Source organism: Scyliorhinus torazame, chromosome 13 (genome assembly GCF_047496885.1).
Source record: "Scyliorhinus torazame isolate Kashiwa2021f chromosome 13, sScyTor2.1, whole genome shotgun sequence".
Lineage (NCBI taxonomy): Eukaryota > Metazoa > Chordata > Chondrichthyes > Carcharhiniformes > Scyliorhinidae > Scyliorhinus > Scyliorhinus torazame.
In genome coordinates this window covers 157,688,926-157,716,905 of record NC_092719.1, presented here as the reverse complement: position 1 = coordinate 157,716,905, position 27,980 = coordinate 157,688,926, and the positions used below count along the sequence as shown (strand labels likewise).

Here is a 27,980-nt window from a genome sequence, read left to right as displayed (position 1 = left end):
CACTCCTTTGCTGGATGGACAACCATAAAAATGGAGGTGGAAACTGGAGCAGCAGGTTTTTGTGGTACCAGAAACTGTTTGAGCAACTACAACATATTGCCATAAAACCTTGAAAAGATAATACTAAAAACCTATACTGAAGAAGTGATTCAGTTCAGGGGCGGTATCGATGTAAACAAACAGACAGAAGACTTGTCCCTCCACAGTGTTAAAATTTAATATGCAGCTCGAATGGGAAGAACTTCATTGGAGAGAATCAAACTATACTGGGCCAAGGGGAATCTCATGTCAGTGTCCAAAGTAGGTCTACCGAAGGTTTTAAAGAAATATACCATTATCTTTAATGGAGAGCTGGAAAGCATGAAAGAAATCTCAGTTAAGCGAAAGATTTAGGTCAGTGCTGTTCGCTATCAGGCTTAAGGTCGAGGCAGAATTAAAGAGGCTGGTCAAGACGGGGATCCTTGAACCCATTAATATAAGTGATTGGGACATGCTGGTCGTACCCGTGATGAAGAAAAATGGTGCAGTAAGCATATTTGGCAATTTTTATAGTCACTATCAATCTGGTACTGTATGCGGAGCAGTACCCTCTGCCTTTAATTGATGATTTATTTGCTGGGTTGACCGGAGATCAGCATTTCTGCGAAGCTTATCTCCAGATAAATGTGGATCCAGAGTCACAATAATATTTGACAATCGTGAAGCACAAAGGGCTATTCAGATATAAGACTTCCATTTGACATCACGTCTGCACCTGCATTGTTCCAACATGCTGTGGATCAAATTCTAAGTGGAGGAGAAGGAATCACGTGCTACTTAGACAATGGGCTGGATTCTCTGCCCTGCCGCACCACATTTCCGTTTCACCCTGCCGGTGGGATGCTCCGTTACGCCGGCTGTTCAAAGGGGTTTCCCATTGTGGTGCAGACCCACACCGTCGGGAAACCCCCGGGCTGCCGGCAAAATGGAGCATCCCGCCGGCGGAGAATCCAGCCCATTATCTTAGTTCCTGGAAAGAATGAAGAAAATCTTCAAAATTTAGATGCTACACTTTGGAGACTAAAAGATTACGGACTATGAGTACAGACGGATAAATGTGAGTTCTTCAAATCTTCTGTTGAATACCTGGGGCTGGTCACAGATGAAAAGGAACTGCACAAATCTCCTTCAAGAGTAAAAGTCACAACTGAGGCACCTGCACCTCAAAGTGCAAATCAACTTCAACCATTTGACGGCTTATTAAACTATTATGGAAGCTTTGTTTCTAATCTAGCAATGATACGCAAGCCTTTACACAACTTGTGTCAAAATAGGAAGTGGAAATGGGTGGATCAGGGCAGGAAGGCCTTAGTACAAGCCAAGGAGGCATTACTGAAGTCAGACATCCTGACACACATTGATCCGAGTTACCCTTGCAACTGGTTTGCGGCACATCATCTGATGGGGTGGGAGCAGTGGTTTATCACATAATGCCCAATGGTGATGTGATGAATGTAGGGAATTTATATATATATATATATATATAATATATATATGTTTTTTGCAGTAATGTTATTAAAAAGAACTTGGGTTAAGGTATACAAATATTATGTCTGCTAAAACTATGATTAAGGGATTAACAGCTGGCAAGTTGTGATGTCACACACGGTAGCGCTGGGTCTGTTTTCAGTTGTGTTTTTCAGCCCTGCCCTGTGTCTGGTCTTTTTGTTTAATTTTCAGAGTTCTGCTCTAGTTATAAAAAAAGGTGTTTTTAAGACTGCTTCTCTCCCAAGGACTCTGCGAATAAATCTGTACACCACTGAATGTTAACTATATTAATTAGTGGCGTTTGGCCTGTGTGCGGATTTTACTTAATGGAAATTTTAGAAGTAGATGGAAAAGTAAGCTCATGGACCTTTATTCTTTTTAGAACTGTTTAACTGTTAATTGAAAAGCTGTTTTTTCCCTTGGATGTTAATGGGATTGATCCTGTGTTAACAATAAAGTTTGTTTTCATATGAACAATCACTAGTTGTCAGTGGAATCACTCCTGGAGCAAAGTTTGCAAATTCCTCAGTTTACAAATTGAAAAATTGTCGGGGACTCATCCACTTTCCTCATATAAGCTGGGGTCTGATCCGGGTAACGTAACAGTGAAAAGAAGCCAATAGCGTTCACATCAAGATCCGTGAACAAAGCAGAATAGTTCAAGTGGTAATATTTTCTATTTCAAAGAAGTCAATAACACTTCTATATCTGCAGGATGTGTTAAGAAGTATGCTAAAAATAATCTACTACTGTCAGAAGTTATGGACATGGTACTTTGTGGCAAGACCGCAGGAGCAAACTGGGGGTTGAAGCCTTATGTTACCAGAAGACTTAATCTATCCATATAGGCAGGTCGTATCTTCTGGGGAATGAGAGTCATCATTTCCCCATTGTTAAGGAAGTGTGTCCTAAACCAACTTCATTAGGGTCATTGTGGAATAATCAGAAGCTATTTTCAGGGACCAGGGCTCAACAGCAAAATTGAGAAGATATGTGTTTGACTTTTGCAAAGGTTCAAAAGCTGTCATCACTAGTGCCATTACACTTATGGGAATGACCAGAAGGACCACGGTAAAAAGTTCATGTAGATTATGCCAGACCATTCAAAAGACAAATGCTTTTCATTCTGGTAGACGTGCACTCAAAATGGCCTTAAGTTGCCATTATGAAGATTATGTACAAAGCGAGAACAATAGGAAGACTGAGTGAGATTTTTGCAAGAATTGGTTACCCTGTTAGTGACAATGAACCACTGTTCACTTCGCAAGAAGTTACGAATTATCTAAAGGAGAATGGAATGCCAACACATTTTATCTGCTCCTTATCATCCTGCCACAAATGGCCGGCTGAAAGATTTGTTCAGACAATGATGCAATCATTGAAGGTAACTCATGAGCAAAGATCATTGTCTGAGTGGCTACGCCAATTCATGCTGACATACAACACATTCGACTACCCAAAGTTCTCTGGCATTACTCATGATAAACATTAGTTATGGACAGTGTTTGATTTGCTCAAGCCGCCCAAGACAAGATAAATTGTTGAGAGGAAACAGCAAAGTTAGGTTTATGACATGAGAATTGGGCTAAATGCCGTGTTTTTCAGAAATTTCAGGAAGTACTGGCAAGGATTTACACTACCAGTGAGAAGTGGATATCTGCCATCGCTTTAGAACAGAGACAGCCGGTCTCTGACACCACTCAAACTTGGGATGATGGAGGGTGGAGAAGAAACACTGATCAACTTTTAGCAACTAGAACTAGTTTGCCAGAGACGATCAACCGAGAGTCCACGACAATCTGTACCAAGTGAATACCTGGGCATTCCTGGGAACCTGACAAACCAGAAACAACTGCAGAAGACAAGACCCCAGTTGAGGACACTTCAACACCGAGTTAACCTCCGAACACAACGTAGACTCCGGTTGAAACAACTATGGATGACGCCGAAACTGAACCAAAAACACCAGAGATTGCAGTCAACAAAAAAAAGAGATGCCTGAGGTTCGCCGACAACCACACAGAAATCTACATCCTCTGAAATATCTGTTGTGCTTATTAATTATTCATATTGTAAATTGTGATTGTAAACGTTATGTTGTGTTTCATTGCAGAAACCTCGAATGTTAAAAGGGAGTTATGTATTCATATTTGATCCTAGCAGGAACAAGGTCACTTGAAGAGTCCAATCACATGACGTACTGATGAGATCATCAGCCATTTTGCACAGGCAAACAGGCAGCCTATCCTAGTAACCTGTCGAACACCTTTCCAATAAAACTCTCGTGTCTTTGTAACTTTGTCGTCTGCAAGCCGATCCTTTAAAAATAGCACAGTGAGAATTCAGATTTTGTTCCAAGTGAATTTTTCACAATTACCGAGACTAGCTTTACATTCCAGATTCATTCATGAATTTACATTCCACCAGCTGCTGTGGTGGGATTTGAACCCATGTCCCCAAAGCAGTAATCTAGGTCCCTGCAGTACTAGTTCAATGGCATTACCACAATGCCATTGTCTCCCCCATAGTATAAGTAAATGTGTTTGTTAACATGAAGCAATGGTGACGTACTCACCTTGGGCTGAGAAAATAGTGGGTTTAAACCCTGCTCTATGACTTGAGCACACAATCTGAAGCATCAACGAACGGGGCCTGAGGTGGAGATGGTTAGCAGTTTCAAATTCCTCGGGGTGCACATCTCCAAAAATCTGTCCTAGTCCACCCACGTCGACGCTACCACCAACAGCACCTATTCCTCCTCAGGAAACTAAGGAAATTCGGCATGTTCACATTAACCCTTACCAACTTTTACAGATGCACCAAAGAAAGCATCCTATCTGGCTGCATCACAGCCTGGTATGGCAACTGCTCGGCCCAGGACTGCAAGAAACTTCAAAGAGTCGTGAACACCGCCCAGTCCATCACACAAACCTGCCTCCCATCCACTGACTCCATTTACACCTCCCGCTGCCTGGGGAAAGTGGGCAGCATAATCAAAGACCCCTCCCACCCGGCTTACTCACTCTTCCAACTTCTTCCATCGGGCAGGAGATACAGAAGTCTGAGAACACGCACGAACAGACTCAAAAACAGCTTCTTCCCCGCTGTTACCAGACTCCTAAATAACCCTCTTATGGACTGACCTCATTAACACTAAACCCTGTATGCTTCATCCGATGCCGATGCTTATGTAGTTACATTGTATACCTTGTGTTGCCCTATTATGTATTTTCTTTTATTCCCTTTTCTTCCCATGTACTTAATGATCTGTTGAGCTGCTCGCAGAAAAATACTTTTCACTGTTCCTCGGTACACGTGGCACTAAACAAATCCGATCCATCTAGGCTAATACCCGAGTCCATGCAGTACTGAAGAAGTGAGGTGCTGTCAAAATATAATTTTTCTGGTGAGATGCTTTAATCAGCTTTCCTGATAGTTCAGGTGGATTTTGTACATCCCATGCAACTGCAGAAAGAGGAGCAGAGTATTCTCCCTGTACCTTGACCAACACTCTCTTGCCAAATCTTACCAAAAAGATTCAATTAAATGCAAAGTAATTTGGAATTTCCTCAGCTCATTTCTGACAGATGGGCTATGCTATTATTTTGTTTCAAGTTCAGTCTTTCTTTCACACTTACTCAGCTGTTGAATTTCATAATAGGAACGGAGGATTACTTGCATAGGCAATCATAGTTCAGTCTCTGCAGCCAACAACAAAACACAAAATACATATTTACTTTTGTCAGTTAATTATATTTTCTTCTCTTACCTATGAAAGTTGCACTCTCTGTCAGACTAGCCCATTCAGCAATATGGCAAAGATCGGCATATGCAAGTCTCCAACTGGGAGTGTAGAGAGATGTGGTGCTATGATTTTGATCAATCATTTTCACTTTGGAGTTGGAGTCTAGCCAATTCTCTCCTCCTCCTGGCTATATGAGCCAAAGGAAAACCAGCTTGGGCAGTCTCCAAACAGTTTCTATTGGGCGTAACCGACAGTCGAGAAGCAACCAAAACTCAGTCCAAGCATCCAACCACAAATTGGAACAAACTTGGCCATCCCACTCAGAAAGGTTAGCTGATGTGGAACAGGAAAAATCTCGTATCAGTGAAGCTAAAGGCATCATTCCATTTTGATGCTTGGAGTTGGGGTACAATCGTGGGCATCAGCAGAACAATCTCCGCTTGCGAAACCAGCCACACTTGACTACTGCCACTGGTGAAATTTAAATTGGTTGCTTGGACCACCCACTATGTTCGATCTCCAACAGAGTCTTCATGCCTTTGACAACGCCTCATCACATATAATTTATAATGTTCCCATCAGAGTGTGAATGTAGAGGGTTGCATCAGCTAATACTGTGACCCTACTTGGGTCTTAAAGGTAACTGAGACAATTTGATACAATTCATTTACAATGTGTAGTTTAATGCTAGTTAAGAGATACCTTTGCATCTCCTGTAGCCCTATGTCCGCCAACTCTGGTCCACTGTGTAGGTGTGCTACTCCTCAGCATTAGCGACAAAAGTTTCAACCACCTTGTCCTACATTTAAGAACTTTCTGTGGCAGCTGTGATGAAGTGACAGCAGCTTCACCCTGGAGTTTGAAGCTTGAGGATTTAAGACTCACTCCAGAAACATGAGCACATAATCAAAGTTTACATACCAGTGCATTACTGAGAGAGGCCTGCACTGTCAAAGGTGCCAACTTTCAGGTGAAACATTAAACAGAAGATTAATCTACACTTGCAGATGAAAGTAAAAGACACATGGCATGATTTTGAAGGGGAGTATGATGAATAGATTAACTGATTGTTGTCAAACTGTAATTTGTGGGGCCTTGCTGTGAACATAATCATTCCACATTTCCAATTTTACAATAATGTATATTTCACAAGTAACATTACTGACTATAAAGTGCCTTAGAATATCAAAAGCACTATATAAAAGGAAGTCCGTCTTTCTTTCCAAATCCCTTTATTTTCCCCACCTTCAAAATCTTCTTTAAAACGTCCCTGCATACAGTACCTTTAAATGCATCAAAATGTCCAATTTGGGGGTCAGGCACCAGCAGGAGTTACATTCATAAATGGCGCTGAAGAGTAGATGACACTCCTTGTGTTATTTTCAGAAATGAAGTAAAGCTGTTTGGACAAGGTAAAGAGGATGTTGTAACTTGCCTTAAGGGATTGTAACATGACTTCGCAAGAAAGAAGTATGTCATGCTACAATCCCTTAAAGGCATATCACAACAGAGGATAACTTACATCCCATCATCAGGGGAAAAGACAGTAATGGGGAGGGGAGGGGGGGGGGGGGGGGGGAGAGAGAGAGAGAGAGTGAGAGAGAGAGAGAGAGAGAGAGAGAGGGTGCTTATGGTTGTGGGAGCATGGTGGCATGGAATCAAAACCAAACCATACTTCGTACAAAATTATGTTCTGGAGCCTTACCAGTGAACTATGTAGAATATTCATTTATACATTGTTCCGAAAGAATGTGTTCCATATCGTGACTGTGACCAGGACCAATACATGTGATTTATACACGCAGATACCATGAATTACCCCATCCCTACTTATTTGTCACTGCAATTCCATAAACCAACAACTGCTTACTAAGTATATAGTTTTTCCAATTAACATTCAGATTACGGTTTGGGGGATCTTGATGTACGACTTCAGTGAGGAAAGAAAGCTGGTAAAATGCAATTTGAAAAAGCTGACTGAGAAAACTGAATCTAATTCCACAATGTTGAAGCTGGAGAAAGTAAATGTCCTTATCAATTTATTAAAGATATCAAGTCACTCGGCACAATTTATACATAATGACCTCTATCATTTGTCCAGGTTTAGAGGTTTTAGCTGCAGCTTGCTTTGCAGGTATTATGGTGTGCATTGTGTGGATTCTTACTCCATACCAACTCTCCAGGCAGGAGACATTAGGTGATAGAAAATAAGAATTATTCACTCTAATGCTACCAGCACAGCATTTCAAATACTTCAGTACTCCCCAAAGCAAGGAGAGAATTGTAAAATGCCTGTTTGTTTAATTAGGCCATATGTAGTTGATTGGCATTAGAGAATAATTACCAGCATAGCGACAACTGACCTTAGATGATTGATTCTTGCACCACATTTATATCACAATGCCTCTGGGTTTTAACAGTACAGAACCTGTGCAGCTGACCCGGAGGCAAAGTGTCAACATCCAGAAACATTAGAACAGCTGCTGGCAGCCCAGTTCTGGACATTCTAGGCCTGCACTCTGACCCAGCCATGTGATTTTGGCATCATTGATGTGCATGGACTTTGCCCAACTTTGGGGATTTCCTGTAGCCACAGGGTAAAATTGGCACACAGAGTAACTGTTCACGTAAAAGGTCACGATCCATCCAGTTCAGATGTTCACCTCTTGATTTAATCTACCCTGGAGTAAAGGTAGAGTAAAGATTTATAATTCGGGAAACCAATTCATTGAAACAAAAAGGGGGCATTCAGGAGTGTAGGATTACAAACCTTTTAGGGCAACAATCAAAAGTTATTGGCATTTGCATGATGTTAGCTATATAGAACACAAAGGCTGACCCAAAACACAGGGTTGATTCTGAGACGCTGCAGGCTAGGTGGTGGGCCGGCATTAAAAAACAGCAGCGCCGATCCACCTGTGGATTCCCAGCTTCATCCCACCGCGGGGCCATTAATGAGAAGAGAGGGGACATGCGGGGAGGACATGGCTATCTGCCCGGACGTTATTGGTTCATTAAGGTCAATTAAAGGAGGCCAACAGAGATTTTCCAGTCAGCCTCCAAATACTCTCAGGAGCCAGTTGAATTGCAACAGACCAAGGTAGAGGCCAATGGTCCAGGACTGGAGTCCCTGCTCACCTGGATGCTGCAGCAGCCAACCCTGTAGAAGCCACCCCCAACCACAATCATCCCCCAACCTCACAATGATGGCCTGGCTGCACAAAGTCAATTTTTAATTCAAGTTTTAAAAAGCCCTCCATTTTGACACACCCTCTCTCCCATTCACCTTGCATTAAAGCCAGCAGCTCCTTTCAAGATGAAAGGTCTCTGATTGGCCCTCCAGCTTCGAGATCCTGCCCACCATACCTAATTCAATGGTGTGCCTGCCCTCTGGCAATTAATTAATTACCCCAGGAAAATTACTTTTGAGTGAGAATTTCCCACACAGTACAGACTTCTGACCCAGATTTTAGTCTGATAGCAGGGTTCAGAAGCCAACAAAGAAAATCTAGCCCACAGTTTTCACTGAAATAACTGACTGACTGTATTTTACTGTGAAAACGACAGGCTGCCATCTGCCACCTCCACATTAAACATTTGGTTACTGAGGCCTAATTACATTGGAGGTGGTTGGGCCTCGCGAAGCTAAAACAAATGTCTCTAATTAGCTCTGCAAATCCTACAATGGGCCAATGGCAGATGGGAGGGAAGTAATTTCATGCTCTTCCCTTTTCACAAACAATTGAAGTGAGTGCTTTTCTCTAGCTGTCTGAATTTCTATCAGGATTTATCCCCAGTGAAATGATTGGATGCTGGTTGGCCCCGAGTTGTGTTGCTGTTGGCTAAACTAATTGTACAGCTCTCCCTGGATGATAAACAGCCCCACTGGCAATGCACAACCACACTGTATGGTGCATTTATATTTGCCTGGTTCCAGCGTCTGAAACTTTATTACATGCCATGGCAACTAGGATTAGCTTTGTTTTGTAATTTTTAAAAAAATAATTCAGTCAGTGTCAATTCTAACCTGGGAATAACAGATGGAAAGATAACATGGGCAAGGGATTAGAGGAATGGATTCCCCCCATGTCAATGTAATTCTTTTAATCATCTCTTTACTTCAGTTGTTTAACATCACATTGTGCAGCCCATCCCCACTGTACCTCAACAGCATCACTGTTATGGGCCCACACTTGATCATCCTGGCTTAAATTTGGATTCGAGGAAATTAATGTCCTCGAGCCAACTCCCAGCATTTTCATGACTAAATCTGGCAGCAGCTTCCGGCCCTCAACAACTGGGTCTACCAGTTTGCTGCTAAGACAAGAGACCTTGATTTTACAATGTAAATGCCAGGAGCCAATCTTCCACACCTGCCTCTTGGAGTCTGCATTAACTAAGGTCAATATTAAAGCAAGCTATAAATGCAACAAGAGACTGCCACAAACAATGAGATTGACGGGGTAAATTTCTTTAATCTGGTGACTCATGGTTTGTGTTTTCTGCCCGTCATAACTAAAATAAGACAGAACACTTGATGCAACATTGAACAAATCTGCACTCGCTTCAGACATATGCCTCTGCAGTTTATCCCTGCTTGCCCATTGGTTCTGCCCAGCCATTTCCTTCACCAATCCGCCATCGTCAACTTCTTTCGAATATAAAGATAGCTTCAGAATTCTAAGCAATCTTCATCTGTGTACTTCAGGATGATGTAAGCTTTATCTACAACCTCAACAGCTCAGACATATGAGCAGCAAAATATGACTATCCCAGAAAATGAGTGAGGGATTTGCAATGCAGGATTAACCTGTAACCATTTCTTCTGATGCTGCCTGTTCATGGAAATTCTAGCAGCATGCAGCCCAGTTTGAAACTCATTGCTCAGTGGTTGCACTCCTGATTAGCTGGTCCAAGATCATTCAAGGGGAGAGTACCACTTAGAGCTACCCTGCACCTTTTAAAGGCGAGCTGCATTCTGGTTTCAGCAAGTACTTGAAGGAGCTGGAGAAGACAGTCTGCCCTACATAAAGAGTGACTGCAAGGGAGAGAGTGTGCTCCAACATTCTCTGATGCAGCACTGGAAGTTTTGTTTCAGGAGGCAGACATGAGAGAGAGCCTTGAAAGGGACAAACTTGGTCATGGCCGTGGGAGCAATCTATCCCCGAGGACCTGGATGCAGCGCAGGAAGAAATTTAATGACCTCACAAATGATCAAGATCAGTCAATATATTTTTAAATGTCATGTCCTTAAAACTGAATGACTTGCCTCACACACCCCACTCAATTCACCATCCTCAACACTCACCCTTCAACAATCTCTATAATTAAGACATCTACCTCACATTCATAGCTTCACCTCACCCTCAAACACTTGGCACTGCTGTTAATCTCACACCCACATTGCCCAGCTTGCACGCACTGCCTGCTTTTCAAACATGGCAGACTTATCACCCAACCAGCTTGCATCTCACTCATTGATATCCATCACTCTTTCTAGCAGGCTGTTGGTGCATAATCGCAGGCAGTGGGAGGAAGCCAAAGGGCAGGAGCGGCTGAATGTTGTCACCCCAATGGCACTCAGAATTATTACAGAGGCCACAGCCAGCGGTGCACTAGCAAAACCAGTGAAGACGGCGGCATTCTTATATCTAATCCTCATTTATATCCCACCTCCACCTCATCCATAGGTTCTTTTGATTTACAAGCTGCAGATGTCTAAACATACACATCCTGTGTTCCCTTCAGCCTCAAAAGCAGTGTTAGAGGAGGAAAGACTGAGACTGCTGGTGAAGAAACGCCATAATTCCCTCTCAAATTTACAGGAACCTGCTCAGAAACTGACAGGGTGCATAGTTTAGAAGCAGGATCCGTACTGAGTGAGATATTAGATACAAGTACCCAGCAGCCACAGTAGAAGACAAGATTGGGCAGGCACCTGCTCCCCAGAGGGTGAGACCATACGTCGGTTCTTCTGCAAATGAGGACAGAGATGAGGTGTCTAATAAAAAACGATAATATTGCTCACCTGAAAAGTTTGAATGCTGGTGTTTCTGCAGGAGACCAGTTTGCGGGTCAGGGAAGAGACAAGGTTACCGAAGGTATGGGTGGGACAAGTATTCCACTCGGGTTTCTATGGCAGGGCCCGGGAGGCTGGAGTTTTGATTAATAAAAGAGTTCCTTTTTCAGCTGCTAAGATCTTAGGTGACCCACAGGAGGCATATGATTATTTGTGGATGTTTGGTGGGCTCCTCGGTGGTCCTAGTTAATGTTTATGCTCCAAATTGGGATGATATGCCTTTTATAAACAAACTGCTGGCTTCTATTTCTGGCTTGGACTTACACCAGTAATTTAATAATAATAATAATAATTGCTTATTGTCACAAGTAGGCTTCAATGAAGTTACTGTGAAAAGCCCCTAGTCGCCACATTCCGGCGCCTGTTCGGGGAAGCCAGTTCGGGAATTGAACCCGCGCTGCTGGCATTGTTCTGCATTACAAGTCAGCTGTTTATCCCACTGTGCTAAACCAGCCCCTAAAGAGAGAGAGAGAGGGGGGGTGAGGGGAAGAGAGAGAGAGAGAGAGAAAAAGAAAGAGTCTTAAATTGTGTTTTAGATCCTTGACTGGACCGATCTAGCCCTAAGTCTCTGATTCAATCAGTGATAGCAAAGACATTATTGACTTTTATGGCACGGATTTCGCAGGGGGGGGGGGGCAGTGGTGCAGATCCGTGGCATTTTTTGCAACAGCGTGTTAAGACTTTCCTCTGTACTCCCATGTCCATCAGGTTTATTCTCGGACTTACTTTTTTGTGGTGGATAGGTCTCTCTTTCCTGGGGTGAAGAGGCAATTGGTACCTCAGATCATGCCCCACATTTTGTGGATTTTGTGTTAGAGCCAGGTCCCTCTCAACACCAACCATGGAGATTGGACACACGTTGCTGGCAGACAATGGATTTTGAAAGTGCATAGCCTTCGCCATTGGGGAGTACATTACATTTAATAAGAGGAGTCTATCTCACCTTCTATATTGTGGGAGGCCCTTAAGGCGGTCATTGGGGGGAGATAATTTCCTACAAGTCACACAAAGAACGGATTGGGAGGGTGGATTGGCAGAGGCTGGCGGATTCCAACTTTGAGCTGGACTTCCAGTACTTGCTTGCCCCTACACCAGAGTTGCCGGTGAGTAGGAAAAAGGTTGAAGACCCAATTTGAGCTGCTACTCGGCACAGGTGGCATGGAAGGTGGCACAGTGGTTAGCACTGCTACCTCACAGCACCAGGGACCCGGGTTCAATTCCGGCCTTGGGTGACTGCTTGTGTGGAGATTGCACTTTCTCCCCATGTCTGCATGGGTTTCTTCCGGGTGGTCCGGTTTCCTCCCACAGTCCGAAGATGTGCAGGTCAGGTGGATTGACCATGCTAAATTGCCCCTTAGTGTCTAAAGGTTAGATGGGGTACAGGGATAGGCTGCCACCTGTGAGATTTTGCAGGGACTTGGGTGGCAGGTTGGTTGCCACCCCATCGAAGGTTAATGCTGCGTTGAAGCCTTTTATCAAAATCTGTATAGATCGGAATCCCAGAGGAGAGGTTGCCCACGATGCAGTTTTTGGATGGTGGAGAGGGAGAGAAGGGAAGAATAGGAATCCTCATTGGGTAAGAAGATTATGAAATATATTGGTTTAATGCAGTTGTGTAAAGCTCCTGGGCCAGGTGGATTTCCCATTGAATTGTATAAGAAATTTGTGGGGTAGTTGGTCCCACCGATATTGGACGTGTTTTAACAATTCCTTATCCCAGGGAGTATTGCCAGTTACATTGACACAGTCCTCTATTTCCCTGATTTTGAAGAAGGATAAGGACCTTACAGAATGTGGATCGCATTGGCCTATCTAATTGTTGAATGCTGATGCCAAATTGCTGGCTTAAAGTGTTGGCAATGTGGTTGGAGCCTGGTCTTCCAGGGGTGATCTCGGAAGAATAGACAGGCTTTATCAAGGGTCGGCACTACGTCAATTATTAAATATCGTCCTTTCCCCCTCTTCAGCACCTGAACCAGAGAGGTGATTGTCTTAATGGATGCTGAAAAAGCATTTGATAAGGTCAAGTGGGGGTATCTATTTGAGATCCTTGGGAGGTTTGGTTTTGGGCCAAAGTTTATTTCTTGGATTCGTCTTTTGTATGGGGCTCCCACAAGTGTTCGCACAAATGCCTTGAGCTCGGTTAGATAGGGGTATGAGGCATGGTTGTCCACTGTCTCCGCTTCAGTTTGCTTTGGCCATTGAACTACTGGTCTGATCTTTCACGGAATGGAGGGGGTTAAAGCGGGGGAGGAAGGGAGCATAGGCTGTCCTTGTATGCAGATGATTTGCTTCTTTATATCCGGACCCAGTCTCCACCATGGATAAGATAATGAAGCTACTTGGGTGTTTTGGCTCCTTCTCGGGGTATAAGTTGAATTTGGTAAGAGCGAATACTTTCTGGTGAATCCCCCAGGGAGGGGAGCCAATCTGGGGATGTTGTCTTTTCGCCTTAGCAGACCTCGCTTTTGTTATTTGGGAAACCGCAAGGCCCACAATTGGGCTTTATTTCATAAATTAAATCATGCTAGTCTGTAAATAAGGTTAAATCTGGCTTGCAGAAGTGGGATAACCTCCTCCTATCCTTGGCGTGCAGGGTTCAGGCTGTTAAAATTAATGTCCTCCCATTTATTTCTGTTCCAGTGTCTCCCCAATTTTCGCCCCAAATCTTTATTTGCTAGAGTTAATAAAAGGATAGTTTCCTTCATTTGGGCAATGCCCCAAGGGTTCATAGGGCTTTTCTTCAGAGAGAGGCAGACAGACTGGGCAGCTAATACTGAAAAAGTACTGGGGTGGTTCAAGATTCTGAATTCCATGTGGGGGCAATGGAGGGGGAGTTCTTTTGGTGGTTCTAGCTTGGGGGTCCAGATAACTGCATTTTCCTCTGCAAAATTTATCTAGAGTCCGGTAGTGGTGTCCATTCTGAGGATTTGGAGGTAGTTTAGACAACATTCTAAGCACGGCTCCATGTCGTTGTTAGCCCCCATTTCACAGAATCATAGAGTTTACAGTGCAGAAGGAGGCCATTCGGCCCATCGAGTCTGCACCTGCCCTTGGAAAGAGCATCCTACCCAAGCCCACACTTCCACCCTATCCCCAAACATTTTTGGAAACTAAAGGCAATTTAGCATGGCTAATCCATTTAATCTGGCTAATCCACAACGTTGGACTGTGGGAGGAAACCAGAGCACCCGGAGGAAACCCACCCAGACACGGGAGAACGTGCAGACTCCGCACAGACAGTCACCCAAGCCGGGAATCCAACCTGGGACCCTGGAGCTGTGAAGCAACTGTGCTAACCACTGTGCTACCCACTAAAAGGGCAAGGCCCACTGGTACACCAAATGTACAAAGACAATCAGTTGAGAGTCAGGACATAATACCATCCTACAGGTGCTTGTTTTCTGGTTATTTTTGCTATTGAACGTCAAGTTGAAATGACATAACTTTGTATCATTGTTCATAAGATATTGGAGCAGAATTAGGCCATTTGGTCCATCGTCCACCATTCTATCATGGCTGACATGTTCCTCATCTCTTACCTACAATGTTACAGACCAAGAACTGGATTGCAAAATCAGCCAGAGCATCTCCTCCCTCGATCACATGACCTAGAAACAGAAGTAGGCAATTTAGCCTCCCGGGCCCAACACCCGCAATGTGATCATGGCTGATCTCATCCTGGCCTCAACTCCACCATTCTGCCCGTTCTCCATAGCTCTTCAACCATTACCAATTAAAAATCTGTCTAACTCCTCCTTAAATTTACTCACTGCCCCTACATCCATCAAACTCTGGGGTAGCAAAATCCACAGATTCACAACTCTTTGGGAGAAGTAGTTTCTCCTCAACTCTGTTTTAAATTTGCTACCTCTTATCCTAAAGACTATGATCTCTGATTCTAGAATGTCCCACAAGAGGAAGCATCCACTCCACATCTACGTTATATATACCTTTTAGCATCTTGTATACCTCGATTTGATCTCCCCTCATTCTTCTAAACTCGAGACAGCATAGGCCTAACTGGTCAATCTCTCCTCATACGACAAACCCCTCATCTCTGGAATCAATCTAGTGAACCTCCTCTGAACTGCATCCAATGCCACTGCATCTTTCCTCAAATAAGGGGACTAAAACTGTGCACAATACTCCATGTGCGGTCTTACCAATGCCTTGTAAAGTTGCAACAACACTTCCTTTCCTTTATACTCAGTTCCTATTGCTATAAATGCCAACATTCCATTTGCTTTCCTTATTATCTGCTGCACCTGCATTCTTAGTTTCTGTGACCCATGCACGAGGATACCCAGATCCCACTGCATCAAAGCACCCCGAAGTCTCTCCCCATTTAAAAAATAAGTTACCGTTCCATTTTTTCGACCAAAATGCAGGACCTCACACTTATCTACGTTAAACGCCATCTGCCACATTTTGGCCCATTCTCCTAACCTATCCATTTGTAAGGTTCTTATTTCCTCATTGCACCTTACTGTTCCACCTATTTTTGTGTCATTTGCCAATTTGGTTACAGAACCTTCTATCCCTGTATCCAAGTCGTTAATATAGATCACGAGTTGCATCTTGCCATCCAGAAAAAGATCCATTGATCCCGACTCTCTGTCCTCTGTCCATCAGTCAGTCTTCTATCCAAGGTAATAACTTACGGCTAATCCTATGTGATCTCACCTTGTGAATTAACCTTCTGTGCGCACCTTATCAAACACCTTCCAGTCCAGGTATACAACACCTACAGGATCCCCATTATCCACTTTGCTTATTCCATCTTCCAAGAACTCTAGCAAATTAGTCAAACATGATTTGCCCTTCATAGAAACATTGTGAAGGTCCCTTTTCTTCCCCCTTCTTTCTTGTTAAAATCATTGAGAATGAAACGTATCTGAAATATTGCCTGACTTTCAAATTGCAGTCTAACCAATCCATACCAGTAGTTGTGCTGAAAAATGAAATTTTAATGTTCAAATACAACTTTTATGCAACTACAAAATTAATGTTTTTTCGAATGCCTCATTGAAGACTGTTAAGATTTTACTTTGAGGGCGGCACGGTGGCCCGGTGGTTAGCATTGCTGCATCACGGCACCGAGGATCCCGGACCCGGGTCACTGTCCAGGTGGAGTTTACACATTCTCTCTGTTTCTGCATGAGTCTCGCCCCCACAACCCAAAGATGTGCAGGGTAGGTGAATTGCCCATGCCAAATTGACCCTTAATTGGAAAAAAAAATGAATTGGGTACTTTAAATTTATTTTTAAAAAGAATTTACTTCGGAACATGGTAAACTTTCCAAATGAATGAGCTCCCATTGTATGTTCATTTTACGAGTAAAAATTACATGTCAAAACTCTGGCCACAAGAGGGTGCTCTATCCTAGTGTACTGTGCATAATATGTTCACAGTGAGTCGCGCGTGTGCGAAACATACATTTATTACTGGAGGTGCAGAAGGACCAGACTTTAACAGATTCAAACTTTTCATTTTGAAAGACAAGAATCAGAAGTGACAAATTCACCTTACACATTTTTTATTAAATAAAAAGTGTGAAAATGAGTCCCAACAGGATGTAAATTGTTGATCAATTACAATCAGGTGGTGTAATTAGTCAGGGACTCACCTTTGATCATATATGTGGATACAGGGTGATTGTGCGATTCTTGGTTGGAAGTGAGCAACGCGTGTCTCCGCAAATTAAAGCTTATAAGCTATAAAAAAACAAGTTTCACTGACCAGCTGGCTATCTGAGTTACAACAAAAAGACAACTATTTTGTGCTACAATTTAGAATGAGATCTTTAAGGATGTATTAACATATATTTCAAGTAAGTCAAAATGTTTATTGATTTTCAGGTCTTTATAGGTGGAGTAACAACATTTGGACATTCTTGCATTCACTGTCAAACTGGGCCAACACCACTGATTAACAGGTTAGCCATCTCATTGTGGGATCTCTCCAGTCAACAAACAAAATGGCACCCACGTAACAAAAGAACCTGCAGCGCAAAGCAATAACATTTTTATGGGCTATAAGATCCAAATCTTTCCAACTGTATTTTTGCACAGAGGCTTGCTTTATAAGGAATTGCACAGTTTCCAGCATACAAATCGGCCATTCAGCTCAAATCGTTCAGGCCAGTGTTTATACTCCACACGGGGCTCCTCCAGTCCTTTTTATCTAACCCTATCAACAGAACCTTCTATTCTTTCCTACCTCATGTATTTACCTAGCTTCTCTTGAAATGTATCGGCCCTATTCATCTTAATTGCTCCTTGAGATATCATGATCCACACTCCGGGTAAAGGCGTTTCTCCCAAAATCCTTTCTGGATTTATTAGTAAGAAGTTTTACAACACCAGGTTAAAGTCCAACAGGTTTGTTTCGATGTCACTAGCTTTCGGAGTGACTCTCTTCCACCATCCCCCAACTTTGTCCTCGACTACAAATCCTTGCATAGTCTTTCCTCACAGTTCAATTGTTACACTGTTAAGTCACATTCACGGCACATTAAGCTAATTTAAATAAAACAGCACATATTGTTGAACTTCACATCAAGGGTGCGCGGGGGAGGGGGGTTTGTTGCAAGGGGTCACAGAGAAATCTACCTGAAGAACTCATTTCAGAGTGACTGGAGGCAATAGCACACTGTTGGTAATAAAAACATTGCTGTTGGAGATGTATACAGCTGTCTTTCTGGTCATGTATGACTGAGGCCATTCATTTCACTTGCAGGGACAAATGAAACACTTTGTGTACACTGGTTCTGTGCACCTTCAATACCAAACAACTGCCAGAATAAGGTTGGAAACCACGAGTAAAAGGGGATTCATTGCATTGGTATTGACAGGGCACCAGGGGCACCACAGTTACCCTACCACTGCTGGCACATCACCAATGTAAGTGAATTTTGCACCTGTGTCAAAGAGCAAACTTTAAAGGGTTTTTAGGGGATGCCACCAGAGGTAGAGCAAACCACAATCAGAAAGAGTCTGGTATCTGATGTATTCTCTACAATATCGTAACACACAACATAATATTATCTTTAAAAGTTGCTTTAGCACTGCTGGTAAGTGTCTCATATAATGACTTCTGGAGCATCTGGATCCTGAGGCAATAAGGGCCATTTCTTGAAGTGAAACATAACGCAAGATCGAAATTGCGGCCATTATTTGGACACAAGCACATGGTGGCACAGTGGTTAGCACTGCTCTCAGCTCCAGGGACCGGGTTCAATTTTGGCCTCGAGTGACTGTCAGTGTGGAGTTTGCACTTTCTCCGCGTGTCTGCGCGGGTATCCTCCGGGTGCGCCGGTTTCCCCCCACAGTCCAAAGAACATAGAACATTACAGCGCAGTACAGGCCCTTCGGCCCTCGATGCTGCGCCGACCTGTGAAACCACTCTAAAGCCCATCTACACTATTCCCTTATTGTCCATACATCTCTCCAATGACCATTTGAATGTCCTTCGTGTTGGCGAGTCCACTACTGTTGCAGGCAGGGCATTCCACACCCTTACTACTCTCTGAGTAAAGAACCTACCTCTGACATCTGTCTTATATCTATCTCCCCTCAATTTAAAGCTATGTCCCCTCGTGCTAGACATCACCATCCGAGGAAAAAGGCTCTCACTGTCCACCCTATCCAATCCTCTGATCATCTTGTATGCCTCAATTAAGTCACCTCTTAACCTTCTTCTCTCGAACAAAAACAGCCTCAAGTCCCTCAGCCTTTCCTCATAAGATCTTCCCTCCATACCAGACAACATTCTGGTAAATCTCCTCTGCACCCTTTCCAATGCTTCCACATCCTTCCTATAATGTGGCGACCAGAATTGCACGCAATACTCCAAATGCGGCCGCACCAGAGTGTTGTATAGCTGCAACATGACCTCATGGCTCCGAAACTCAATCCCACTACCAATAAAAGCTAACACACCGTACGCCTTCTTAACAACCCTCTCAACCTGGGTGGCAACTTTCAGGGATCTATGTACATGGACACCGAGATCTCTCTGCTCATCCACACTGCCAAGAATCTTACCATTAGCCCAGTACTCAGTCTTCCTGTTATTCCTTCCAAAATGAATCACCTCACACTTTTCTGCATTAAACTCCATTTGCCACCTCTCAGCCCAGCGCTGCAGCTTATCTATGTCCCTCTGTAACTTGTAACATCCTTCCGCACTGTCCACAACTCCACCGACTTTAGTGTCATCTGCAAATTTACTCACCCATCCTTCTATGCCCTCCTCCAGGTCATTTATAAAAATGACAAACAGCAGTGGCCCCAAAACAGATCCTTGTGGTACACCACTAGTAACTGGACTCCAGTCTGAACATTTCCCATCAACCACCACCCTTTGTCTTCTTCCAGCTGGCCAATTTCTGATCCAACTGCTAAATCACCCTGAATCCCATGCCTCCGTATTTTCTGCAGTAGCCTACCATGGGGAACTTTATCAAACGCTTTACTGAAATCCATATACACCACATCAACTGCTTTACCCTCATCCACCTGTTTGGTCACCTTCTCAAAGAACTCTATAAGGTTTGTGAGGCACGACCTACCCTTCACAAAAGCGTGTTGACTATCTCTAATCAAATTATTCCTTTCCAGATGGTTCTACGTCCTATCTCTTATAAACCTTTCCAAGATTTTTCCCACAACAGAAGTAAGGCTCACTGGTCTATAGTTACCGGGGTTATCTCTACCCCCCTTCTTGAACAAGGGGACAACATTTGCTATCCTCCAGTCTTCTGGCACTATTCCTGTAGACAAAGATGACTTAAAGATCAAGGCCAAAGGTTCAGCAATCTCCTCCCTAGCTTCCCAGAGAATCCTAGGATAAATCCCATCCGGCCCAGGTGACTTATCTATTTTCACACTTTCCAGAATTGCTAACACCTCCTCCTTATGAACCTCAAGCCCTTCTAGTCTAGTAGCCTGAATCTCAGTATTCTCCTCGACAACATTGTCTTTTTCCTGTGTGAATACTGACGAAAAATATTCATTTAGCACCTCTCCTATCTCCTCGGACTCCAAGCACAACTTCCCACTATTGTCCTTGACTGGCCCTACTCTTACCCTAGTCATTCTTTTATTCCTGACATATCTATAGAAAGCTTTAGGGTTATCCTTGATCCTACCTGCCAAAGACTTCTCATGTCCCCTCCTGGCTCTTCTTAGCTCTCTCTTTAGGTCCTTCCTAGCTAACTTGTAGCTCTCGAGCGCCCTAACTGAACCTTCAAGACTTATCTTTACATAAGTCTCCTTCTTCCTCTTGACAAGTGTTTCCACTGCTTTAGTAAACCACGGTTCCCTCACTCGACCACTTCCTCCCTGCCTGACCGGTACACACTTATGAAGGACACGCAGTAGCTGTTCCTTGAACAAGCTCCACATTTCCATTGTGCCCATCCCCTGCAGTTTTCCTCTCCATCCGATGTAGCCTAAGTCTTGCCTCATCGCATCATAATTGCCTTTCCCCCAGATATAACTCTTGCCCTGCGGTATATACCTATCCCTTTCCATCACCAAAGTAAACGTAATCGAATTGTGGTCACTATCACCAAAGTGCTCACCTACCTCCAAATCCAACACCTGTCCTGGTTCATTACCCAGTACCAAATCCAATATGGCCTCGCCTCTCGTTGGCCTATCTACATACAGTGTCAGGAAATCCTCCTGCACACATTGGACAAAAACGGACCCATCTAATGTACTCGAACTATAGCGTTTCCAGTCAATATTTGGAAAGTTAAAGTCCCCCATAACAACTACCCTGTTGCTTTCACTCCTATCCAGAATCATCTTTGCAATCCTCTCGTCTACATCTCTGGAACTCTTCGGAGGCCTATGGAAAACCCCTAACTGGGTGACCTCTCCTTTCCTGTTTCTAACCTCAGCCCATACTACCTCAGTAGACGAGTCCTCATCAAACGTCCTTTCTGCCACCGTAATACTGTCCTTGACTAACAATGCCACCCCTCCCCCTCTTTTACCACCTTCCCTGAGCTTACTGAAATATCTAAATCCCGGCACCTGCAACAACCATTCCTGTCCCTCCGAAATGGCCACAACATCGAAGTCCCAGGTACCAACCCATGCCGCAAGTTCACCCACCTTATTCCGGATGCTCCTGGCATTGAAAAAGACACACTTTAAACCACCTTCCTGCCTGCCGGTACACTCCTGCAACTTTGAAACCCTACTCATGACCTCACTACTCTCAACCTCCTGTATACTGGAGCTACAATTCAGGTTCCCAAGCAGGTTAGTTGGATTGGCCATGTGAAATTGCCTCTTATTGTCCAAATGCTTAGCTAGGGTTACTGGGATAAGGCGGAGGCGTGGACTTAGGTAGGGTGCTCTTTCTAAGGGCGGCGCAGACTCGATGGGCAGAATGGCCTCCTGCCTGTAAATTCTATGTTCAAACATGGAAAGTAGCATTTGTAAAGCAATTTTATGGCATTCTTTGAAGTTGTTTTAATACCATAGAATAACCATGTTAGAAATGCCAGAAAAGGGCAGCATGGTGGCGTAGTGGTTAGCACTGATGCCTCATTGCGCCGAGGTCCAAGGTTCGATCCCGGCTCTGGGTCACTGTCCGTGAAGAGTTTACACATTGTCCTCGTGTTTGTGTGGGTTTCACCCCCACAACCCAAAGATGTGCAGGGTAGATGGATTGGCCGCGCTAAATTGCCCCTTAATTGAGAAAAAATTAATTGGGTACTCCAAATGTTTTTTAAAAATAAATGCTGGAAGCCCAACATGTGGGCCTTGCACGGCAGGCTTTATTTTTGAGGTAAAGTTCTCCACGTCCAGTGGTGTTGCAGGAAAACCCACTCTGCAGCAAGATCCTCCCAGCAGGGAAATCCTGGCAAATTTACCTTAGAATTGCCGCAAGCTTGTCGGGACTTGTGTATTATGGAATAGCACTCTCAGCATGGAGCTTGTATGTAACAAAAGCAGCTCAAATTCAGATTCCTACTGTCATGACCCAGCTTCTGATATTTGCATTGCTAAATCCAGCTTTTTTTAAATCTAGAATCTCACCCCATAGTCAATAGGTTTTAATATGAAAGAGCTAGATTTAGTAATGTAAATATTTGAAACCAGTTATTTCATATTAATATTCTGGAATCAGTATAAAATAAACTTCATGCTAAGGCTCAAATGCAAATTTTCCTCAAATTGTTAACTTTTATCCTGTAAACAAAACCAGATTTCAGGGATTAGCAATACCTCATACCCACAAATTTATCTTTTAAAGTTTCTGTCAGGGGGGGATTATATTTTTCTATGTAAAGGTAAAAATGGGGGAACTAGCACATTAATGATGTTCTCCTAAATCTGGAACCAGTGGACCCACAGACGTAAAGGCACCTAGAAATAAGTACTTATTCCAGAAGTGTGTCTTGGTCAATGGGCTCTTGCAATCCCTCATTTGAAAGGTGTAAATGCACTGCATGGAGTCTTAACAAACTCGCCTCTAGATTACTGTTTGCTTGTGATCAGTCTATTTTATGTTTTAAATTAGTAAAATGAAATGAAATGAAAATTGCTTATTGCCACAAGTAGGCTTCAAATGAAGTTACTGTGAAAAGCACCTAGTCGCCACATTCCGGCGCCTGTTCGGGGAGGCTGTTACAGGAATGGAGTGCATTGGACGAGGAGGGTTCATATGCTCCACAGGCCTTTCAAGCCAAGTAAAAGTTAATGAGTTGAAACCCCAACCAAAGGCAAAAAAAAATCACAAGATGTAACCAAATCTCCTTATGATTCATAGGCTTTAGTTTGCCATAAACTCTTAACTTAATCTGCTGGATACAAATTATACCAGTAGACTGTGTAATGATAAGCATCTGGCAATTAAAAAGTGCCAATGATTGTTTGGAATTCCCCCTTTTCTTGGGCATCTATCTAATTTTATAACAGGAGGTTTAAGAAGTTAGGAATGGACACACTCTATATGCTGCTGTCTGTTGGAAGTAAGTTAATTTGATTTTTTTTACAAGATTGGAACAGAGAAGCAACTTTCAAGTCAAATTAGTGAGTGCAGTTCAAATAGCAAAAAATCAATCAAATGAGGTATTAATCATACCGTGTAAGATTATACTCTGTCTCCTTTTTTTTGTTATATTCAGTAGCATTGTATTCAATTACAGCCCAGAGACGGAGGGCAGGTTTTTTTTAAAGCTATAAAAATCCTATGCTGTGTTTGACGAGTCGATGGGTAGGCTGTTCTTGTCTCGCACTCATCACAAAACTATTTTATTTTGTTTTCTTGGTTAATGGCAGGAACTAAGGAAAAATGACTTGCATTCTTTGGGATCAATTGCGACAAAACAATCTTGCTCGGTGGGATTCTAAACCAACATGGATCTGGCAGTAAGGTGCTGACAGACTTTGATTGATCAACTATTGCTTACCCAATAGTAGACCTTTCTGCTGAAGGCAACATTGAAACACCAAGATTAGTGCAAAAAGCCTTAAAGCAACACTCTTATTTATTTGAATCCTTCGGTTAAAAATCCTGTGCTTACATCATCAGTTAAATGTGGGAATTTTAACTCCATGGTCTTCAGTTCCTGAGAATTCCATCCTTACTTTGTACACACATTCTCATTGTTAATTCATATGTATTTTGGGTGAATCACTAAATCTAGGTCTTGGTCTCCCAGGTGAATGTAAAAGGCCTAAGATCACTATTCAAAGAAGGGTAGTGGAGTTCTTCCTGGTGTCGTGACTAACATTTATGCCACAACCAATCTCATTAAAACAGAATATTTACTCACATCGTTGTTCATGAGAACTTGCAGTGCACATTTCATAGAATCCTTATAATTCAGAAGGTGGCCATTTGGCCCATTAAGTCTGCACCGACCCTCCAAACGAGCACTCGACCTAAGCCCAGCCCCCGTCCTATCCTTGTGACCCCACACATTGATCAAGTCCAATCCACCTAACCTTCACATCTTTGGATTGGGGAGGAAACTGGCGCACCCAGAGGAAACCCATACAGACACAGGTCGAACATACAAACTCCACACAGACGGTCACCCAACGCCGGAAATGAACCCGGGTCCTGGCGCGGTGAGGCAGCAGTGCTAACCACCGTTTCCTGCACATTACAACAGTGACTAGATTTCAAGACATACGTCATTGGCTGTAAAATGCTTTAGGAGGGCAGATTTCATGAAAGGTGATATATAAATGCAGGTCCGGACATCATGAAAGATGCTATATAAATGAAATGAAATTAAATGAAAATCGCTTATTGTCACAAGTAGGCTTCAAATTAAGTTACTGTGAAAAGCCCCTAGTCGCCACATTCCGGCGCCTGTTCGGGGAGGCTGGTATGGGTGCTTTCTTAGTGCCTCCATTGTGGGGGGGGGGGGGTGTAATTACAGTTGAGCACTTTAATGTTGTAAGAATGGATTTAGAACATTAGGGTTGAGAAAAATCAACAGTAAATACATGCAGACCTAAGATTTTAATACACATGCGTACACAAAAACAGGCAAATAGATAGAGAGGGAAGCTCTTAAAACTCTTCATGTGAATCTTTCAAACTGATCACCATTTTTTTTCTTTGCTTGAGCATATCCATTAATTTTAATGTATCTGTCAAAATGTGCAGATCAATTTTCAAATAGTTTTCTATTAAAGTGTTTATTGACTGATTCCTCCTCAGTACAATATTGTAGCATATTTTGTTCCATGGATGTTTTCCCAAGTTAAGGGCACTCAATAAATAGAACTACTACTTATAGTTGTGAAACTGCTTTCACTACAAGCAGCTCTTTAGTATTTGCCAGGGTAAAATTTGTCCTATTAATGTCACTTTAAGATTGCAGCACAGAACATTTGTACATGCCAGAGAACTGAACAGTGCACTTACTCAAAAGCCTCAATACAACTATAGATCGAGTGTGGGGATCAACAACAAAATCAAGTTTCGAATTCGTCGTTCTGACTGCAGGTTTTCCCTGTTATCAGGGGATAGTCTCTACCGGCTCATTGTATAGCAATCTCAACTCATTCACACCCAGTCAAAATGACAGCCGAATGTAAGTTTCCTCTGTTAGTAATTGTTCTGCTTTACTGAGTCCACCACTTTGCCTAATAAGTACCGAGTGTGTAAATGGCAGTCACTACAGCAAGGGGAAATGAAATGAAAATCGCTTATTGTCACAAGTAGGCTTCAATGAAGTTACTGTGAAAAGCCCCTAGTCGCCACATTCCGGCGCCTGTTCGGGGAGGCTGGTACAGGAATTGAACCGTGCTGCTCGCCTGCCTTGGTCTGCTTTAAAAGCCAGCTATTTAACCCAGTGTGGAGGTGGTGGCATAGTGGTATTGTCACTGGACTAGTAATCCAGAGACCCAGGTAATGCTCTGGGAACCTGGGTTCGAATCCCACTGCGACAGAAGTCTAATGATTGCCATAAAAACCCATCTGGTTTATTAATGCCCTTTTAGGGAAATCTGCCATCCTTGCACAGTCTGGCCTAAACTTGATTCCAGATCCACAGACCTCTGAAATGGCCAAGTGTGCCATTCAGTACAAGTGCAATTGGCTGGACACATTCCATTAATGAAAAGTAGTTTGATGAAAACAGCCGTTTGCAGTCTGCGTCAATTATGGAAGTTAAAGGGGGGGGAAACATACGCGCACACATTCTAAAAGCTGGGTCCAACTGCAGGGGAGGTTTTGAGTAGCATATAATCCCTGCAGTGCAGAAGGAGGCCATTCGGCCCATCCAGCCTGCACCGAGCTTCCGAAAGAACACGATACCTAGGACCAATCCCCCGCCCTAGTCCCGTAACCCTACCTAACCTTTTCGATACTAAAGGCCAATTTAGTATCGTCAATACACCTAACCTGAACATCTTTGGACAATAGGAGGAAACTGGAGCACCCGGTGAAAACCCACACAGACACGGGGAGAAAGTGCAAATTCCCCACTACTGTGCCACTGTACCGCCCTTACGTAAATTTAATTTATGGAGGAAATGTTTCTTCCTCTCCCAGAGGTAAATTTGCATTCTACATTATACCAGTTACCTTTCTTGGCATGAAGTTTTGAGTTTGCAGCAGTTCAGGGATGACCATAATTTCTAATTTTCCCACCTGGACTTAGCTTTTAACTTGGAATCTACTTCCTAAGCAACAATGTGCATTTTTATACTGAATGGTGCTGAACAAATAAACATCCCAATGAAACTCACAAAGGCAAAATGGATGCTGAATAAGAAAAGGAATTACAGAGGTGAACAAAGATGTAATCAACAAGGTCTGTATGTATGCACCTCTAAACCTCTCTGTTCTTCCACTTTGTCAAGAATCTTACCATTTAGGTTTCCTTGATTTCACATTCTCCTTTCCACTTGTGAGCATTGAACGGACCTGGCAACTATCCACACTCTACGAGCCATGTCTGTAGATGCTGTTGTCAAGATAGGCAATATGTACTAAGAGCATTAAGAAAACCATTATAACAACTTGGACATCCATTAGGTGTTGATAGTCTATGCAGCTGACTGGAGTAACAATTTTATTCATTTTAATAATATAATGATAATAATCGCTTATTGTCGGACTTCCGGGTGCGGCGATGACCAGCTGAGTCGCACGTTTCGGCAGCTCCCGGTGAAACGGACTTTTGGGCTCTTGATAGGAGCCCCAACGGCAATTTTGACAGCTAAAAACACTGTGCGGTAAACCAGAAGGGAATCCCCCCTGGATGCGGATGAAAAAAGGAGGAGAAAGTGGCCGGATTGCAGTGGATCCTTTAGAACAGCGGCAAGGAAGGCAAGCAAAAACCAAGATGGCGTCGGAAGGTGGCAGTTTAACATGGGGCCCTGAACAACAAGAGTTCTTGAAATGCTGTGTGGAAGAGCTCAAAAAGGAAATGAAGAAAGAGCTGTTGGCCCCGATACTACAGGCGATCGAAGGGCTAAAGGAGGAACAAAAGACCCAGGAGCGGGAGCTTCGGGTCGTGAAGGCAAAGGCAGCCGAGAATGAGGACGACATACAGGGCCTGGTGGTGAAGACGGAGACGCATGAGGCACATCAGAAACGATGTGTGGAAAGGTTGGAGGCACTGGAGAACAACGCAAGGAGGAACAACCTGAGGATTCTTGGTCTTCCTGAAGGTGCGGAGGGAGCGGACGTCGGGGCATATGTGAGCACGATGCTGCACTCGTTAATGGGAGCGGAGGCCCCGGCAGGTCCGTTGGAGGTGGAGGGAGCATACCGAGTGATGGCGCGAGGACCGAGAGCAGGAGAAATTCCCAGAGCCATAGTGGTGAGATTCCTCCGTTTTAAGGATAGAGAAATTGTCCTTAGATGGGCAAAGAAAACTCGGAGCAGTAAATGGGAGAACGCAGTGATCCGCGTTTATCAAGACTGGAGTGCGGAGGTGGTGAGAAGGAGGGCGAGCTTTAATCGGGCCAAGGCGGTGCTTCATAAAAAGAAGATAAAATTTGGAATGCTGCAACCGGCAAGACTGTGGGTCACATATCGAGGGAGGCACCACAACTTTGAGACGGCGGATGAAGCGTGGACCTTTATTGTGGAAGAAAAACTGGAATGAGTGGGTTATTAAAAAGAACGTT

At 43.4% G+C, this 27,980-nt stretch overlaps 1 protein-coding gene across 11 annotated transcripts in view; it reads right to left on the bottom strand.

The window, feature by feature from the left end:
* Positions 1-27,980, bottom strand: part of magi1b (membrane associated guanylate kinase, WW and PDZ domain containing 1b) — a 679,590-nt gene that overhangs the window by 379,176 nt on the left and 272,434 nt on the right. The window contains exon 1 of one of the 11 annotated variants that reach the window (XM_072472325.1): positions 5,297-5,315. The exons of the other annotated variants lie outside the window; for them this stretch is intronic. The gene's annotated coding sequence lies outside the window, so the exon portion shown is untranslated. Of the gene's footprint in view, positions 1-5,296; positions 5,316-27,980 lie in introns of those variants that run through there. 11 annotated transcript variants of the gene reach the window in all.